The sequence below is a fragment of the Mastomys coucha genome, unplaced genomic scaffold (assembly GCF_008632895.1).
Source record: "Mastomys coucha isolate ucsf_1 unplaced genomic scaffold, UCSF_Mcou_1 pScaffold13, whole genome shotgun sequence".
NCBI lineage: Eukaryota > Metazoa > Chordata > Mammalia > Rodentia > Muridae > Mastomys > Mastomys coucha.
In genome coordinates this window covers 25,560,638-25,580,006 of record NW_022196895.1, presented here as the reverse complement: position 1 = coordinate 25,580,006, position 19,369 = coordinate 25,560,638, and positions in this window count along the sequence as shown.

Genomic DNA, 19,369 nt, shown 5'->3' with positions numbered 1-19,369 from the left:
CTTCTTCTTCTTCTTCTTCTTCTTCTTCTTCTTCTTCTTCTTCTCCTCCTCTGTTTTTTTGAGACAGGGTTTCTCTGTGTAGCCTAGCTGTCCTGGAACTCACTGTGTAGACCAGGCTGGCCTCAAACTCAGGAATCCACCTGCCTCTGCCTCCCAAGTGCTAGGATTAAAGGCATGCACCACCACTGCCTAATGTACTTTTCTACCCTCAATGCCTATACATAGATAAGGAAAACCTCAAAAATATAAAAATAAATTGAGAGATCAGACCCCATTCTCTGAAAATACGAAGACTCTCAAATGTAAGAAAGGATAAAAAGAAATTTTAAAAACAGGTTAATGTGGAGATAAACGTTTTTAACAGACTATGTGCTGTGCATTTGCCAATGATTGTGCAACATATGAAGATGATTACACTGTGTGGCTTAGTTGAATTCATCTTGGACTGCATAGTTAGCTTAATATCCAAAACCAATTAATGTAATGCACTGCACTAATAGAATAATGAAAAATATCTATATTATCAGCACACACAAAGCTTGACAAAAATCAACACTCGTGGTTAAAACTTAAGCAAAGTAGAAAAAGAACAGAATTGCCTTAGCCAGATAAAATCAACCTTTGCTAGGCTGAAGAGATGGCTCGTGGATTAAATTGTTTTCAGTTCTTAGAGAGTGCCCAATTTTGAATCCCAGAACTCATATCAGGAAGCTTACGGCCTTCTATAACTCCAATTCCAGGGCTCTTTTTAGAAATACTTTTTACAACTAACCTTTGTGTCTTAGTCAGAATTTCTATTTCTCTCACAACATACCATGACTACAGCAACTCTTATAAACAAAAATAATAATAATTTGACCTGGTTTCCAGTTCAGAGGTTTAGTCCATTATCATCATGTCAGGAACCGTGGTAGGCAGCAGGCAGACATAGTAGAAGAGAAAGGAGCTCTACATCTGGATAGGCAGGCATCAGGAAGGGATGCTGTAAGCCAACTAGGTCTGATTTGAGCTTCTGAGATTTCTGAGTACACCCTCTAATAACTCTGACTCATTTCTCCCAACAAAGTCACAAATACTCCTAATAGTGCCACTTCCTATGGTCCTATGGAGGGCATTTATATTCAAACCACCATACCTTGAGAAGCTCTTAATTACGATATTATTTGTTAGCATAATTCTGTTCACATGCAGGATGCAGACTCAAGTGTGTGAGCTCTATGCTTAATACTTCAGCAACATTGAGGCGAGACACATAACAGTTGACTTGGCCAACGTCATTATTTGTAGAAAGCACTCATTATCTGAACAATAGCTTACCATAAAAAAAGAGTCTGAGGCTTTTCATTCACAGATGTTCACTTGCTCATCACCTTCTCAATGCCAAAAGAGCTCAGTAGCACACTGAATGCTTTTGAACTTACCAGCCTCCAAAGCTGCTAGACAAATACATTTGTTTAATTTGTAAATTATGTAATTGGTTACATTTTATTATAATAGTGTTAGATTAATTAGATGAACTGAAGTCAGACACAAACCTAGACACCAGTTTTTGTAAATAACTTCTGTTGACAACTTTCCTGGAGTGTCTGCTTAACTCCAATGGGAAAAAAGCAACAGGAGACATTCCAACTGAAGAGAAAATATACGTATTTCACTATTCATTGGTCACATAATTATCTATGTAGAAAATCTAAAAGATAGAGAAAAAGGCTAGCATTAATACACTAGTCAGAAGATAAAGTAACTGCAACAAAATAGTTTGGTCTATGTATGCCATATATACATAGATATTTAATAGAAAACAGTTATTGACAGTTTTTTCATAAAATCACTTATAGTATCATTTAAAATATATGTGTAGAAGAAATTTTGATGAAATATATGAAGCAACAAAACTAGTAACTATACTATATTATTGGAAGAAGTTTAACCAGAACCAAATAAGTGGAGAAATAGATATTGAGTTGGACCATATTCCCAGTGCAGGTAAGGCCTAAGGCAGTTATTAACTTAAAAGGTAGACTATCTTAGTTCTACATTGCTGTTCATCACCAAAGGAAGTCAGTACAGAACTCACACAGGTTAGGAACTTAGAGGCAGGAGCTGATGCAGAAGCTATGGAGGAGTGCTGCTTACTGGATTGCTTCCCTTGGCTTCCTCAGCTTGCTTTCTTATAGAACACAAGACTCCCAACTCAGGTATGGCACTAACCACAACGGCCAGGGCCTTCCTCCCTTGATCACTAATTGAAAAAATGCCTTACAGCTGGATCTCATGGAAGCATTTCCTCAAGGGAGGCTCCTTTCTCTGTGATAACTCTAGCTTGTGTCAACTTGACACACAACTAGCCAGTACATATAGACTCTACCTTCTATTCAAGTGAGTTATTCTCTCTTTATATAACATATTGACTGTATCACAGACTTATCAACTGTTTAGTTAATTTCCCAAACAAGTAAGAACAACAATATCTTATAATATTTTATCTTTCACCATTTCTGAGGACAAATATATTTTACATGAGTATTGGAAAGTAATATTTTAATTATAGACAATAGTAACTTTTAGTTTTTAATTTATTTCAGAAAAACTTTAGAGTCATCATTTACCTTTTTTGCTGTAAGAAATTAAACTTTGTACAATAGACTATATCAATATTTTATGAGCTTAGGTGGTAGAAATGTTTTGAGAAAACCTTTTCACTTCTGTAATGTAAAATTATTATTTTCTAATACTTTCTCTAACACCTTATAGATTTCTCTATTTAGAGCTTTATTCAGTTAAAATTTTGTCTACAAAATACAATGTAGTAACTTAATGTTATTTGTTTTTTCTATCTTTGCCAGTTTTCCTCATCCTTAGACAATTTGTATTGTTCTTTTAATGCCATATTGTATATTAGAATATTATATTTGAATCCTTGGTGAGTTCCCATACATATAGAATATTTATATTTTTCCATGTTCTCCATAGCCTGTGCTTACATAGTACTTGGCTCATAGATAATAGTAAATATTTGGTTGCTGAAAGAGTACCAAGGTAGATTAAATTTTGAATATTAATAATAATAATGGCATACATTTATAAAGTCCCTTGTCACATACATAAAGCATTTGTACACATATATTTAATTCTACTAACAACACTCTATTAATAAAGACAGTACTATATATTGTCTTCACTTTATGAATGAAGTGATTTATTCAAGGTCACACTGCCTCTGTTGAGTGAGCAGTGGCTTAGGAAACAATTCTACATCCAGTACTTTTAGTCTTTTCTCCAACAAATCTCCTCAGAAGCTTAACATTGTCAGTCTTTTGATGTTTCAACAATGGACTGATGGCAGGAAGAGAAAGTATATTGCCCACCCAACGCAGAGTTTATTTCTGTTATTCAAGCATGTAGTTTTTCAGAACAAAAATCAGAGAAAGGATAGATCTTACTAGGACCACTGCAGGCTTGCTAATACTCTCCTTCTTAGAGCAAGGTGGTTATATGCCTGTACAGTTGGCAGATGAATTGTATGAAACCATCAATCCTGTCAAAAGGCCTTCTAAGTATCATCTCTCACTCCTAAGAGAAGATACCAAGTGTGATGATTCTTTGTTTTATTAATTATTTCTTTACATCGAAAATGTTGCCCCAGATTCCTTCCCCCATCCTCCTCCTTCACCTCTAATAACTCACCACCAGACTGTTGATGCACACACAGCAACTGGAACTTTAATGGTAGAAGAGACCTTCAGCCCTGAAGTGTGAAAAGCAGGGGGTCAGGGAGAAGGCTGTGAGCCAGATTTAGCTGTGAATGTCTCCAGGTACAAATGCACATCTTTATTGTGGCTTCTACACATGTGGACCTGGTTGCTCTTGAATAATCTCAGGTCCCGGTGAGTGGGCAGACATAGCTGGTACAGTGGCTTTCAGTCACAGTTTTCCTTGAAGATAGTTACAGCAATAACCATGATGTCTCATGAACATGGTGTCCCGTGCTTCCTCTACCGAGTCCTCTAGGATTTGAGGAAGTGACACTGTTCTTTTCTCTTTCATGGTGTCTATTTATCATTCAATTTTGAGAAAAAAACTATTTTGTAATATATGCCTTTTGGATAAATTTATACTTAACAAAGACGAAAGACTTTTTATAAGAATGGAAATAGACTATTTGATAATCCTTAAAGACTTTTTACGAGAATGGAAACAGAGTATCTGATAATCCTTCAAAGAGAGCTTGCAATATTCAAAGCCTTTGGGCTACAGAAAACCAAAATGTCTGAAGCTTAGACTCATTTCACAGTGTCTCTTAGCCTCAAGTTGTTGGGTTTTTTTTTCTCTTTTTCTTTTTTTCTTTTTTCTTTTCTTTTTTTTTTTTTTTTTTTTTTTTTTTTTTTTTTTTTTTTTTTTAACTTCTAAGCCAAGAGAAAATTTGCCTGCATATATTTTTGGGTTGGGAAATCCATACAACATACATTTTCAATAACCTGACACATACAAGCTTGGAAAAAAGGGAATATCGCTCCATTTGATGCCACTGGACTTGGTCGTCCTTGTCTGCATTTGCTGCATGGGAAAAGCTTGTGATAGACCTTGGCATCTGTGTGTAGAAATTGCAGCCCCAACACTAATGAAAAGGAGGTGGAGACTTTTGTTGGATAATAAAATCACGAGGATGAGACCTTCAGGAATCGACTAGTGCCTTTTAGAACGGGATTCCAGTGTTCCCGGTGACTTTTATTGTTAGTGGGACAAACTACCTGAAAAAAACAACTTAAAAGACTTGTTTTGCTGCATAGTTGGAGGGAGTTCATGCCACCATGGTCGGGAGGTATGGAGCATTTCAGGCGAAGTGGTCAGAGATGAAATAGGTCCCAGGAACAGTCCTTGTGACCACTTACATGCTAGACCTCCTAAAATGTCCACAGCTTATCCAAGAAAGGGGACCATCTGAACACCACACATTCAAATCAGTAGTTGGTGAAGGTATTTCATATTGTATCCTCACATCAGGAGAGTCTTTTCATATCAAAGGAGCACGTTTGTCTGGTGTCTCTTGGGAGATGGTAGTTTATAGCCAAGAACACTGTCCTCTGCAGACTCTCACAGTTCTGTGCTGTGAGCTAGGCTTTCCAGATGTTAGCCTTAGTAGTAGGCCACTACTACTAGGATATTAGTACCCAGCCTAGGGTACTGGGTACTAAGCATGGTTATATAAGCATGGTTCGCCTCCAATTATTTGGGAATCACCACCAAATGGCTTGATTCTGACATCTTTCAGAGAAAAAGCCAACTTTAGCAGCATAGACAATATTTAATGTGAGGCCAGTATAGGGGATGACTTTTAGAAGGCAGGGGGAACCTGGAGATTACACATTACTAGGTGCTTCTGGAAACACTGTTTGCTTAGAGATACTTAGATTGGAATTCTTCTCCAGTACAGCTTCTCAGTAAGATGTACCTGGTTTTCTTGCTGCTGCTGCTGCTGCTGTGGTCCTCTTGGTTGTTTTGCCAGCTCCATGTCCTCTAGCCCCTTAGAATGCCCTCTTATTATCATACTACGACTACCCTTTCCCCTGATAATTGTCAGGGATACCCTCCATCTGCCCTCTTCCCCTAGCTAATTGCCTTCTGTTTTTCCATCCCTCGGTCACATTCCTGGCTCTGCCCTCTCTTCACCTCCTCACTGGCTCAACCCTGCTTGATTTGTTGCCTGGATTTTAGTGGCCTGGGCCCTTCTGCCCTTCATTCTGCCTGCTTCTGGATGATTCCTCCACTGCTCCATCCACCTGCTGCGTGTCGAGGGTCACCTTCCTGCTGTTTGTTCCACCTGTCCCTGGGCTGTTTGATTTTACCCCTGAAGCACACAGATGGGATCTCTCCAGCTTCAGTGTAATTTTTCTAACGGAGAAAGTGAAATGCAAATGGGAGTGCAGAATAAATAGAAAGAAATTTACACACATACACACACACACACATACACACACACCACAGTAGTACCTGTTGTGCAGAACCCAGAGTCATTTGCCTGTAAGCTATGTCTGTTTCAGAACCAGGATATAGCACGAAAGCCAAAATGGGAAAAGAAAACCTTTGTAATCTGGCTAAAATACACCTCTGGCTAAGTGAGGAGAATTTCCAGAGGGTAACGTTTCTTCTTTGACATTGAACAGTGAAAGTGGGCATTTTGCTTTGGCAGAACACAGTCTATTCAGGGGTTGTACCTGACTTTCCCTGCATGGCATAATTTAGTTGAGCCCTTTATGACTGCTGTGAATATTTCTAATTCATCTCTGGCACCAATCATTCCCTATCTACTTTAGAACCTTTTAGACACCGTGAGCAGGAATCTCTTTTTGGTAATGTTTTCTCTTATTTTTCTGAATGGGTACTAAAGATTTTTAAACTTGGTATAGTGACAAGTTGATAGGATTTTCTTTTGAGAACTTTGGTCTCAAAGATAGAGTTCTGTTTAGAAGAGAAAAGTTCCTTTTAGAATGTACATTAATTGTGTTAGAACATGAGTGCCACTATTCTTTGAGTAGACAATGTGACATAACTCCAACAGTGAATCTCCGCAAGTGGCTAATGGGTCAACGAGCAGATGAAGGGTGATGGGTAAGGATACTGGCTTGAGATATAGCACCTGAGAATAAATTTTCTTTTCTTCCCTTCTTAGAAGTGAATGGGTACTTCTTCCTCACAAGAGTCCCAACAAGAGTTCTGAATATGTGTGCTCTCATCCACAACGGTTATATGATTACTTAGCCTTAACTTAATCAAAATTCCTTTTCTAACATAAAGATGAACTGCTCTCAACTGAGAGCTATCTCTCTTCTTAAGCTGACAACCAGAACAAGTTGTTCTGTTCTTCAATTCTTAAGATGAATTTCCTTGCTATAACCCAACTTGTTATATATTCTGTTAGCAATGCATGAAACACATGAAACCTACATTTTTTGATAGCCTGACACATAAAAGCATGGAAGAAATGGAATGTCACTCCATCTGATGCCCCTGGACGTGGTCATCCTTATCTGTATTTGCTGCATGGACTAAGAATAGGAGGTGGAGACTTTGTCAGGTAATAAAATCATGAGGATGAGACCCCCAGGAATTGACTAGTGCCTTTAGGAACAGGATTCCAGTGTTCCCAGTGACTTTTAGTGTTAGTGGGACAAACTACCTGAAACAAACAACCTAAAAGAACATTTGTTTATTTTGCTGCATAGTTTGAGGGAATTCATCCCACCATGGTAGGGAGGTATGGAGCATTTCAGACTAAGGGCCTAGGCCACTTTTAACAATGTAAACAAAAATAGTAGGCTCTCTGCTAACTTCTATTTTTAAAAATACTTACATTGTGTGTGTGTGTGTGTGTGTGTGTGTGTGTGTGTGTGTGTGAGTGTGTGAGTGTGTGTGTGCAGGTTCACTCATATATATATATCAAAGGCAGTTGACATCCTCAAGTCTCTTCTATAACTCTCCATCTTATTCCCTATGACAGTTTCTCATAGAACCTGGAACTGATTGCTTCTCAGCTAAATTTTCTAGCCCATGAAGTCCAAACACTCCTCCTGTCTTTTCTTTCTTGGACGTCTGAGGATTCACAGGGGCATGCCCAATTTTCAGTTTTGTCTTGAAATCAAAATTTCATATTTGTACATCAAGATTTCTCTCTCTCTCTCTCTCTCTCTCTCTCTCTCTCTCTCTCTCTCTCTCTCTCTCTCTCCATGTGTGGGTATGTATGTGTAAGTGTGCAGTTGATCAAGTGAATATAGATAGAGTCCTATGTTCTCCATCCATAACTAGTTATCAACACTTGCTTTTAACCAAATTCCTAATCTTTCTATGTCAGAATGTGAAAAAAACTAAGTTTACAACAGATCCATTAGATCCATTATCTTCTATGGAAGGTAAGTATGCATAAAGGTTAGGGCTCCCATGATATAGTGAAAGGTATTGATTGTTTCAATGTGAACTATAGGAGCTGGGCTAAAGGAAACATTAGCTATAGCTAGGCTCATTCCTTTAATATGACAATATATAGTCCAGGTCTCTAAGAGACATGAGTCACTTGGCTGCTGCAAATTTTGGTTCATGGTGCAAGCCCTTGCTCTCCACCTTTGTACATATTCTTGGGAATTCTTTTACATTAGATTTCGCAGATCACTCACTTTTACTTGACCCTTATCTTTGGACTGGTGATAGGGATAATTATTGCAATAAATCACAAAGTGGTGCTGATTTGGCAGATGTGAAGAGAAAAAAGTTCAATTGTACTAGGCTTAACTGAATAAATCTGAGACCAGGTCACAATCCACATTATATGAAAATTCTGAGTGCTGACTTTGTCAGATTGACACAGGGAGCACTGTGTCTCTTCATCTCACAGCATTAAGCACATGGCCTTCATCAACCAGGATTAGTTCAATTTTTCTCCAGGACAGGATTTGTCCTGTTGTAAGGACTGTAACAATTAACAACCAAAGAAGGCTGAGGAAAATACGAGAGCTAAAAGCTTGTTTTAGTGATATTAAAAAGGAAGTATCTTTTTCCTATATTTTTCAAGTCAAGTCATATTTAATGTATCTTAAGTACATGATGAGAAATTATTAGTTCTATCTTCTACAGAGTAGCATGGAGAACTTCCATCCTCCACACTACCTAACTGGTCTTATCGACCATACAGATTTCTCTTCTATGTCAGTCTTACATACTAGTAAGACATTTCCCTTCCCATTCTGGACACCAGCTGTTTATCAAACTTAACTGAATGTAGCTCAAATGTGTTTTAGTGATTATCTAAAAGTCTTTGTTCTGGAATAGTTGAGTCAGAGTCTGAAGTTTGGAAATCTTCCAGTCATTTTGACCTGAGTGCTACTTCTTTCATCATCTCACAAAGAAATTACAAGCAGTGTTTCTGCAACCAGATTCTTCTTGCTGACACCAGAAATCTCTATTTCCATATGTAATGTGACAATATTAAGATGACAAATTGGGAACATTGTATGTTCCCAGGGACCTTCACTGTGTCTCCAGATTGTGGGATGCAATGGTGGCCTTTAATTGAAAATACATCCTTGGCTAAATGGGTATTTGATGGCTGGTCTAGAGACTTAATCAATAGTAAATACTAAAAGCTGTGGGGCTTTGTCTCAACACATATGCATTCTGAGCCATCACTCCAGTCTGTGAACTTAAGAGTGAGGCCTCTTCTAGTCTTAAATCATCCATGCTAACCACAACTTGCTAATCAGATTGCTTGTATTTCTATATTTGCAATCTAACATAAGCTAAAAAAAACTGAAATTTTTGAAGAACTGAACTGAATGCCTTAGTTATTCTTACCATATTCAGTACTTTCTACAAGTGGTTAACTCCCAAGTGTACACATTCAGGCAGATTTCTCCTATGGTGTACAGGCTTCCTGCCTTCAGGACTTCTCCCTATGTATTTCTCAAATATCTCACGAACTCACAGCATGCTTAAATGGGAACTCTTAATTATTTTTCCTTAGGACTTATCCCACTAATTATGCAGTCTACCAGTGTTTTTAGATAAAAGTTACCATTACGAGCCATTTGCCATATCGACAAACCTGAACACCACAGGCCATTTCTCCCCGTTCTCATTGTTCTTCCCTACTAACCCATCTAGGAGCCCCATCCTTAGACAAGTGGGATCTCCTTGTCTTCTTTTCCAAAGCCCAACAACACCAAAGAACAAACAAGGTCACTTACTTAGGACCTCCTTTTCTGTAATCCCAACTTCCTAATAGTCCTCTACTCAAAAGAAATAGTAATTTTTTTAAAAAATATTAACCAAATAAAGTCGATCTCATGATGAATGGCATAAAAATAAAATCCATTTACCCTAGATTATTCAAAATATATAAACCTTGGCTATGAACCAAAAGCCATCTTCATCCTGTGTCTGTGTGCTTTCTGTACTCAGCTTTGGAGACTCAGAACATTATTGCCCTGACTTCATTAGTTTCTACTGGCCCCAAGCAAATGACCACCTCTAGCCTCCATCATATTTACCCCTCTTCTTTCACTTCAATGGGGTTTCCCCCTGTTCTGCACCCATCTGCTAAGAACTTGACTAGACTTTTGTGGTCCTTTATCCTTCAATCCTCAGGGTGCTTTTTCTCTATCTGCAGATCTTCACTGGGTATTTCTAGTGTACTATTTAGTAACTTTCTCTGTTATCTTCTCTGTTTCCTGGATCACAAGTTCAAGTGGAATCTTCTGATCACTCGCACATCATCCTTTTTCTCTACTACTGAGTTTGTCCATTTGATCATTTCCTGATATAGTCACCCTGTACAATATAAATCTTAGCACAGAGTTGGTATTCAATAACCACACTTTTACTTAAATGTGATTATTAAGTGAAGAATGTTACACATTCCTATAAAGAAATACTTTATTTGTGGGTGTATCTTAGATGACTTGACTTGAAAGCCAATCTGAACAAGATATTCTTAATCATATAAAATAATATTTCTCACAAATAACATTAGATACCTTCATTGAACAAGGGGTACAAGAACCATAACAGAAAAAATAAATCCATTCTGAAATGTTGTATTTAATAGCATTTTTGAGGAAGCAACTGAGCGTACTCATCATATAAGTCTCAGTTGAGAGTTGAATTTTTGAGAAAATATTTAGTAAATAGAAAATATAAGCAAGTAAGAAAAATACAGGCCATTGAGGAAATATGAACCTATGAAATGAAGCTATGATTTCCAATCAATGGTATCCTCTGACTATGATCAGCAAGTCAACTCTATAAGTATGTTTATTAGTCATTCAACATTATCTAGGAATGAGTAGTATTTGCAAGCTTCTGAATAAATTACTGGAGATGTCAATATTAAATACATGATCATCATTCTTGGAACTCAAACTGATAAATGTATGAGCAATGGTCACTATTAAAGTGTCATGGCAAGAATTTAGGTCATTCATTATCTGATCAAGCAAAGGCCTTAAACTATGGAACCAAATTGACTAATCCAAGTGATACGTTTATCACCTGATTTAGACAATACAATTCTGGATTTTAAACAGATTCTGTGATGATATGAACTCTATGGTGCTGGGATAGTGTCTGTGTAGTTTGCATGTAAGCGAAACGTGGTTTACTGAAGGGTTGAAGTGTCCCTCATTATTGCCCTCATGATTTTTCTCCTCTTGTTTCTTGTTTGTGAGCCCCCGAGTTGAGAGTGGACAGGACCTAGCATTTCCTTATGACAGATAGACTATGACAAGAATAACAGTGAACACCATGTTACATGTGTGATCACAAGATACTTTGCTACTCAACTTCTGGCTTTTCCCTCTTTGTGTGTGCCAGCATCAGTCAAGACAGCTGGTCAAAAACTGGATACCTCCTGCCCCCAGCTTCAACTCAAGTATCCATGTCAGTTTTATGTTATTTGGCAATCATCATCAATATCTATCTATCTACTATCTATCTACTATCTACCTATCAATCTGTCTGTCTGTCTATCTATCTATCTGTCTGTCTGTCTATCTATCTATCTATCTATCTATCTATCTATCTATCTATCTATGTTTCTCTTTGTCTTCATCTAACCAGTAACTGAATTATGCTTCTGCGGTTAAAACCAAGTAAGGCAGACTAACGTAGGGAGTAGCTGTGCAACTCAAGGGCCAATGAATTAAGTCCTCTCTAACCAATCTACATAGCAGATTGCAAACTGTGAACAACCTAGAACCCCCAGTTACACTGAGCTCCACATGCCCCAGAATCAAACACTGGAAATCCTTAGTGACTTTGTGATAGCACTCATTTCTATATAAAGACATCCTTGAACACAGTCTGGGAACTACAGGAAATGCCATGATATACTGGTACCAGTGTGCTCACGAAGAGAATTTTCAGGAAGAATCACTTACTTAACATCCTTTGCCTATGCAAATTTTGATGTGCATTAAGAGCAGAGACATGCACACTAGAAAATGTTGTATAACTTAATCTGTCAATTAAAACAGAACTCCTTTACTATGTCGTTTAGCAACCAAATTCCTCCTCTTATTGAAAAAAAAATCATAAAAGATCCAAGTACCTTTTCTTAAGTGACAAGCTGTCTGTCTTCAGAGCATACTCCATGCTAATCAGTACTATTATTTTGCTTTGAATAAAGTACTCTTAGTCTTGTGCAGATTTCTATACACCTTTATTTCATGCTTGCAAAAGATACCAAACCCTAGAAAGACCCAAATAATGATGCCTGGTAACACAAATAACAAAATGTACATTAAGTACTCGATTGTGTGTTAGAGTAACAATGGGTGAGACCAGAAACATAGCTCATTACTTCTATTGGTGAGTAAGCCAAAGGTGATGACAGGTATACATATAGAAAAATTTTTTTTTGAAAACTAGATGCAGTGTAGGATGATGATCCACAGTGAACTGCAGTAGAAGTATTGTCTACTTGTGATGGGACCATTGGGTACTGAAGTACCCAATAAGCACAACCCATGACTCTCCCAGTTCCAAACAACATTCACAGGAATGTGGGCAATGATGAGCTCACTTAGGAATGGGCAGAAAAGAAGGAAGATGGTATTGGTGAGAAAAATATCATGGTAGAAAGGCAAAATTGAGGCATAAGAGAAGGTGGACAGACAGAAAGACAAAGAAAAATTGAATAGTTATAATTTTCCCGAGTTTGATTCAGTGTCCTTGAAGTGTATGAAAACATCTAGTCATGAATTACCCCAAATTTTACATGCTAAAGAACTGCAATATTTTCATATGTATCACAATTATTGATAGGTCTTCCAGAAGACAACATAACATGTTACATAGCAAAAACAACTGGGAGACTGAGAGTGTTGTAGGTGAGAAAAACTACACATGCAAAACTATCCTGGGAGATGATCCTGAGGGTCAAGAAAGAAAGAGAACTAGAAGAGTTGCTCTGAGACAGGCTCTTGACAGTTACACCTGAGGTGGAAGCTTCAGCAATGACAGAGCTTCAATGATTCTCTGACAATTTCTGTTAGACATTCGATTACTTAACTGAGTCTGATCATCTCTGTGATTTCAAGGTCTGAGAATTTTGGAGAGGGGTCAAAGTTTCTTCTTCTTCCTTTTCGGTACTCTTTAACATAGGAACTGGATGGCATAGACAAGATATAAGAGAGCTGGGACACAGCACATATGCCTGATGCTAGTTATTAGGAACATTGCGATGAAAGCAAAAGCTTCAGGTACCAAAGCTTTATGAAGGAATAGTTTCTACTTTAATAAAGATAGGTAATATATTCCAAAACTTAGCTGTAAAGTGTTTGATAAAAGATTAAAAGACCTACATGTTCTGATTAGGGAAGAAAAATGATTAATAGATAGGAAAACTAGGTATTTCACAAAAATATAGAGTTCAAATAGTAAATTAGTCTGAGAAGTTCCATTTCTAGAATCATATTTTAGAAAATGAAGCCAATGCCCATACAGCAACTTGCACCAAAATTTAAACAACAAAATATCCACAGTAACCAAAACCAAATACCAAAATGATCACTAATTCATAAAATGCCAAAATGTGTTGTATTCAATGAAGTATTTGAATAGACCATAAAAAAACCATTATGTGAATTGAAGTAAGTCAGGGATGGCATATCAGATGTTATTCATCTGCATTTTTATGAAATGTGCCAAACTGTGGCCTCACAGCCACCAACAGTAGATTAGTGGTTGAGGCAGAACAGGGGAAAGAGGAGGAATTGAAAACACATTCAAGATGTTGAAAATGTTTCATTTTAGAAAAGTAATGATTACTGAGTTTTGTAAGTATACAAAAACTGCCAAATTAAGACTAACTTGAGGGACTGTGAATTATTCTTTTAAAGCTATTAGGAATTTCTTTATTTTTCTGAAAAGTCCAGAATGATAAAAATTCTGAGAATTTTTAGAAATTCTTGTTATCATGGCTGAATTAAACTATTATATATTATTATATTATGCCTTCCAAAAGTAGAATGGTGGCAAGTCTGCCAACTGTGTTAATGATCTATGATTTCTACTAGCTCTACAACCTGGCATCATCTGTTATACTTGGATGAAATTATGGCAGCCCAATGATTATGTCTTCCATACATACATTTCTATCTGTGAACTAGGAAGACAGGGTAGAGTATTGCTAGCAACACACAGATGGTGGAATACTGGGTTTCTTCATACATATCTGATAGACTAAAATGGACTAGAAGAGGAAACTGAGAAATTAATGGAAATGTATTATTTCTACTGAATATTGCCATCCCTCTCTGCATGATGGCTTCAACCCACTTCCATAGGGTGTGGGAATGTGTCTTGTGATAAGAGAAGACTTCAGTGGCCTAGAGCTGAATGTTCTCAACAACCACACAGAAGGACAAAACTCAACTGAGAAGACTTTATGATGGGCCAAATTCCCACCAAAATTCTCTTTGTGTTTCTGAGATTTCTATTTTGATTTCATATCTTAGATAATTCTGAAATGGCCCTAAATGTTTGCATAAAGGCAGGGCTCAACTACAAATTTTTTTTCCAAGACAGAGTTTCTCTGTGTAGCCCTGGCTATCCTGAAACTCACTCTGTATACCAGGCTGGCCTCGAACTCAGAAATCCACCTGCCTCTGCCTCCCAAGTGCTGGGATTAATGGCATGTGCCATCACCGCCCAGCTTCAACTACAAATTCTTGAAGAGACTAAGTTTAAGAGTTTAGGCATTACTGCCATCACTTATGAAGAGAAGCATGGCCCAAATCCAAGTTTGATCAAGTAATTAAGATTCTGGTACAGAATTCTTGTTCTCTGGGAACTTGACTGTATCATTTCATGGGGTGGAGTTTTGTGGGGTTATCCTATAGATAGGACTCAAAATAGGACAATGGAAGAATTTTTATAAATTCTTTTTTTGTGTAATGAGTGGTAGAATTTTATAGCATTAGAACTTTCAAAACAAGTTTATTTTTAAAAACCTAGTCCTAGAGTTGAAAAATCCTTCTGCATTTCAGATCTTCTTATGGCTGCATTGATCGGTCCTCTGGGAAGCACAGCTGTAGCAGTAATCCTGCTCCTGCATCTTTGCAAGCAGGAGGGAAGGCAGGAGATAAGCATTGCCACAGGGAGTCTATATTTAATCTACAACTGGCTTATCCAAGTGTCTTATTGCTTCCCGAGGGTCCGATTGCATGCACCATTGTGAGAGAAAAAAAGATTGAGGAGGAAGGGAGAAAAAGTTCATCCAAGATTGGTCTTCAAGTAATTAATTCACTTCAGAATTGGCACAGAAATTTAGACTTTATTATTCATACCAATTCTGAGGAAACTACCTTCCTTATTGCATTGCAGGCTGCTTTCTGGCTTTACCCTGGGGCTGTTCTTGGGAGGTGCTGGGCTTTGTCTTGGCAATAAGTATTAAGGCTGCTGGGAGGCACCTGTAAATGATATTGCTGGTGGCTCTATTAAAGAACCCTGTAAAGGCGCAGTGCAGCTTTTTATGGGCATCCTCACAGTGCGATAATGCATATACTTGAGATGTTCCTAAAATCAATTATGAAATAAGTAAGAACATACATAATGAAAATGTAAGCAAAGTAAGGACAGTTTTCAGTACAGTTTCCTTCCTTATATGCTTATAGTACCATTGTTCTATTTATGAGCTATGTTGTCTGACACCCATCCCGGAGCAGACCTGAATCTATGCGTAGTTTTGTTTTCTAAAATAAAACACGAGTCTACACCACAGTCAGAATATCAAAGGACATTTGTCCTTATGTAAAAATCATCGTTATCAAATACAAAATTTCAATTGCTAAATGTGATATAGTGGTGTAGTATCTCTTAGTCTCTTTCTGGGTCATCAAAGAGATTTTTATTTTTTTTTGCTTTGAAATAATTATCAGCATATAATGGCAATGCCTATGCAAAGCATCAGTTCTAAATTTCACTAAAATCTTATAGTTTGCATAAAAAGTTTAGAATCAGATAAAAATGACACCAGGATATTTGCCTTTATAATGGTAAAGGCCTCTCTTCAGAGTGTTGGTCCCCTCCATGTACACTGCTCAGTATTGGCTTTGTCTGTCTAAACCACAGTTAGCTTCTTCTGTCTGCACTCTGAAGCAGTGATAGTTCTAACTATACAATGCAGTGCAGGCTTTTTCTGTCTATACTATATGGTCCTGACCCTACCATCTGCAGTAAATAGTGTTTGATCCTTCTGTCTATCCAGTATTGGACCTTCCATCTTCCCTGCCCAATGTTGACCCTTCTATCTACAGTGTATAAGGTTGACTCTTCTATCTGCACTGTGTAGTGTTAATCCTCCGTCTACCTTAGACAGGGTTGACCATGCTACCTGCAGTGTTTAGTGTCCACTCTTCTGTGTATACTCCAAAGTGTTAACCTTTCCTTCTATTCTACTCCTGACCCTTACATTTACATCGGTATTCCATTTGGTTATTTGGACCTTTGATGTTTGGCCAAACATCTCTAACTTTGTTCTTCAAATTTGTTTTCATTATTTGTTTAATTCTCCATAAATGTTGCATGTTGCATACATTTAATAAAAATATCCTCATTTTCCTTTATATACTCTTTTTTATTTTAGATGATCAAGTATGTTTTCATGGTTAATATTACCACTGACCAGTTAAGGTCACACATGTAGCCTTGGGTCTCTAGCCAAGGTTCCTAATGATTATTACCACTGATCTCAGTCATGGTCACACATGTCATCTTGGATCTGAAGCAAAGCTCTTCTCTTATTGTTGAATCATCTTTTTTTACACTCTAATGTAATTTACTCCTTATATATTCATCTATATTCACTACTTTCCATTTTTAGTAATAAACACATACTTGTGGTTATATAATTATTTAATAACAATATAAAATAATTAACTAATCTCTGGCTCCTGGCAACTTTTTTATCTGCTTTCACACACCAAAGCAAATTCCATTTTTGCTTGCTCATAAGTTTCTAAACTTGTATTCTGCTGATTGTAGAATTTGGTGAAGTAGAGAACTGGGGGAGTAGGCAAGGCAAACTTGATTTATATTGTAGAGGGCAGGCTTGCTCTTGGGAAAGGAAATGAAATTTATTGTCACTGAGAACAACGGAGGCATATTTCAAGGCTAGCTTTTCATTTAGGGATAGCGTATGGAGTAATTTGGAGTTGGATGAAAGAGACTTAGGAGTATCTGTCCTAAGTGGGAACAATTGGGAAGGAGAGTAGGTGAGTCAGCATTCCTTGAGGCCGAATTCACTTAGTTATTTAATGTCTTTCTTTACCAGTCAGCTATGAAGTTCCACAGATGGAGACACAATGCCAATCTTCCTTAATTCAGCATTTCCTGCCCTACCTACAGTTTGGAGAAATCCTAGTTGCTGGGCAAAGGTATCTTTATTAGTGATTTACTTTTAGTGTGGTTGTTTGTCTGTGACATAAGGAGCTCCTAATATAAACTTCAGTATCCAGTGAGGGAGTGGGTGGCACAGATGAATGAGATGAAGAGGCCAGGTGTCTTGAGAGGAGATTACACACATATTATTGAACTAGGTTGCAGTCACAACATAGATAGAACTATACTATTTTTCCAAACCTTAGGAACTCACTGACTTTTAAGAATTCACTGATGTTTTGCTGAGGTGTTCAAAACTTCTTAGAAAGAGTAAGAGAAGAGAATAGACAAATTAAAAGTAATTGATCAGAATAAAAATTTAATCATTGTCTAGAGAGAATAAAGTTTGAGTTTTACTACAGTAGTTTCCACTTATTGCTGCTGAGCACCTTGACAGTGTTGCGTGTGAACTACAGTCCAGAGAAAGTCATTTATATTAAGACATGGAATGTTGGTGTAGGTATTAATGAGAACATTTGAATCACATGACAGACTTCTTGAATTCATTCAAAATATCTTCAATTTATGTAACCTTGTATTAGTCAGGGTTCTCTATGGAAAAGAAATGATAGAAAGAATAATACATAAATACATGTATACATATGTTCTAACAATATTTATATGGGTATGTATGTATATTATGCATGACATATATAATATATATGTATATATATATTCATTTTATTTAATTATTGGAGTGGCTTAGTAGTTGTGGTTGAAGTAGTCCAGCAATAACTGTCTACTGACAGGAAGTCTAAGGATCTGAGGATCCTGTAGTTTTTAAACCTACTAGAGCAAGTGTCTCAGAAGTGAAAATCTGGCACTAGAGTCCTAGGGAGATCCTAGAAAAAGGCCAATTTTAAGTCCACTTTGGAATCCTGAAAAACAGTTTTAACTCAAGTAGAGACACAGCTAAAGGTAGATGAATGAGCTTGCCAGTGATAGTGAGGACAAGCCTCCTTCTCCCATGTCTTTTGATGGGGGCTGTTGCCAGAAGGTGTGGGCCAGGTCTAGAATAGATCTTCTCACCTGAAATGATTTAGATTTAGGTTTCATCTCCTATCTCAGATCGTTCAACCTGAAACAACCTTCCCTGGTACACTAAGCTGTTTTAGTTACCTCTACTTGCTGCCAAATTGAAATCCAATTGGCATCACAATTCTCACTCAGACTCATTTCCTTTTATGCTTTTAGAACATCTCTTGAAATGGACAGATTGTAATGGGCCATTTACAATTGCGTGAAATAATTTCAAGGTCAAGTAATCTCTGCTGCAATGCTACACCACTGGTGTAGGGGACTGTGGACTAATCGTTATAAACCCGAGCCTGTGATGGGAACCCCATGTACAGACATACTCATAACAAGATGATTAGAAAAGGCAAAGGGGTTAGGATGGTACATGAGTAAGCATGAAGTTATGAAACAAAATGAAATAAATGTTGAATTTTCATAGAGGAGGACTTCAGTAATCTTGGTTCCTTCTTGAAAGACTAGAGAAATGAAAACAAACTTGGTAAGATCTATCATCTGAATAACTTCAGTACCTCACACAGAGACACTGACCACTCTATTAGCCCATATGGAAGGAAGTCCTGAGACCTTCTTCTTCTTCTTCTTCTTCTTCTTCTTCTTCTTCTTCTTCTTCTTCTTCTTCTTCTTCTCCTTCTCCTTCTCCTTCTCCTTCTCCTTCCTCTTCCTCTTCCTCTTCCTCTTCCTCTTCCTCTTCCTCTTCCTCTTCCTCTTCTTCTTCTTCTTCTTCTCCTTCTCCTTCTCCTTCTCCTTCTCCTTCTCCTTCTCCTCCTCCTCCTCCTCCTCCTTCTTCTTCCTATTAGTATTATTATACTATAATAATTTCAAGCTAGAATTCCTTAAGATCTGAACTAATTCAGCTTCAGCCTCAAATACAAACAAACAAACAACAATAATAACAAAAATAAAA